Source organism: Papilio machaon, chromosome 11 (assembly GCF_912999745.1).
Source record: "Papilio machaon chromosome 11, ilPapMach1.1, whole genome shotgun sequence".
NCBI lineage: Eukaryota > Metazoa > Arthropoda > Insecta > Lepidoptera > Papilionidae > Papilio > Papilio machaon.
The window spans coordinates 2,539,714-2,541,632 of NC_059996.1; the positions used below are offsets into that span (position 1 = coordinate 2,539,714).

A 1,919-nucleotide genomic window follows, 5' to 3' on the forward strand; every position below is an offset into this window, starting at 1 on the left:
ATGCGTTTAATAACGGAGAAGGGGAAGCCCAGAAAGAGGTTATTTCCCCTTCCTACGGGTCCCCTCTTCCGCCAAATCAACTTCCCTTTCTGAAGAGGACTAAAATGAGGCTTCTGGGGCCACACTCATCAGACAAATCGCGGAATTGCTTTCACTTCACGCCTGTCCGCACTGTTCTGGGTGGTTGTGGTAATCTACTGGTCGACCCGGCCCATTCGTGCACCCTACAAATATTGTTGTCGCGGGATCTACCACTGTGAAACTACTATCTTACAGCACATTACCACAATTTAAACGGCATTATAAAATTATATGGCTATCTCTGTTCTTTTCAATGTGTGAATCTCTTAGCAATAAAAAACCAACGTTTAGATTAAAATGCAACTTATATCCGTAGGAAAATGTAGTACTTACTCAAAACGGGGTTCCCTTTGAAGATGTTTGTAAAATTGTAGTTAACTTGTTCCTTAAATGTGTGCTTTGAATTAATATTTCTTATTTCTATATGCTCACGACCATCGCTGGCTATTTTCGTAATTAATTGAACACTAGTTTTCATTCCTATATGACCTAGAAAATATTTAGTTATATTTAATAACAGTGAGATAACGTACATTTATAGTCTGTAGTATAATTTTGTACAAATACATATATCTATATATATAAAAGAAAGTCGTGTTAGTTACACTATTTATAACTCAAGAACGGCTGAATCAATTTGACTGAAAATTGGTGGGCAGGTAGCTTAGAACCAGGAAAAGGACATAGGATAATTTTTAACCCGTTTTCTATTTTTTATTCCGCGCGGACGGAGTCGCGGGTAAAAGCTAGTAACCAAATAATGCAGAAAAAATTTGATCAATTTCCTTTAAAAAATATATTAATTATACTTACTACACTTGATGGTAGAATCCCCCTCTCCATTTACAGGAAATATAAGCATTCTTCCGGAAGACTTGTATCTTCCTTGGATAGTAAGATTGCAATGAGATATCAACTCATAATTATTTCCAATATTTCTGAAATTAAATTGACCCTTAAATATAAGATTTACAAATTTTTTTCATTTCCATTTATAACTTTCATTTATGTCGCTCGCGCGGAATTAAAAAATAACTTATTAAGTAACATATGTGTTCTTTTTTTATTTATTTATTTATTTTTTCATACAAAAGAAAAGAATTTTATCTCGCCAAGCTGTAATGCTTAACGGCTTAAGACTATGTTTTTCTTCCAGACTATGTTGTTGAAATTTGACACAGATGTGTCAAATTTCATCAAGACCTTCTATCAAACATCCATCCATCCATACATCCGTCCAAATTTTCGCTTTTATAATATAAGTAAGAAGTAAAATTGATGCTAATGAATATAGATATCAAAATTTTTATCAAAATTGTTAAAAAATTTATTGTTTATTTACCTTACAGAATCGATAACACAACTTTTAAATCCCGTAGCGTTGCCATTTAAGAATTTAATTTGAAGTCCACTGGGCAGATTGAATTCCACGTTTTCAAATTCAAATGGATCTAGACATTTTATTCCTAGCTCCGGAATACCGTTAAGGAAAACTTCGAGTATCGATTGGAGGAACTCTTTTATGCATTTTGGCGAATCTCCGCTGCAAGACTTTGTAAAACCATCTGTAATAAAAAAAAATATATTCAAAACTAATTGAACCCGACATCTTTTGTAAAAAATAACCCCAAAGGTGTTTTTACGTCATTACTATGTTTATGGACAGCTCGTAGCGGTAGAAAAGTTTTTCACCAAATCTAAATTTCTTGAACTACAAAGATGGGGTAAAATATAATCCATATTATAATGTAAAACTAAAAAATAATATGAAAACGGAAATAACATGTGTTGTTAAAATATTTACTAAAAGTTTTGCTTCCCGCTTTTTTCATAACTAG

The 1,919-nt window shown here is 32.7% G+C and overlaps 1 long non-coding RNA gene across 1 annotated transcript; it reads right to left on the reverse strand.

Moving 5' to 3' along the window:
- Positions 1-426: 426 nt before the first annotated feature.
- LOC106713472 lies at positions 427-1,667 on the reverse strand. The gene is made up of 3 exons (XR_006756227.1): positions 1,424-1,667; positions 895-1,019; positions 427-570 (listed from the first exon to the last, which is right to left on the reverse strand). It is a non-coding gene; the product is annotated as an uncharacterized LOC106713472 (long non-coding RNA).
- Positions 1,668-1,919: the final 252 nt, after the last annotated feature.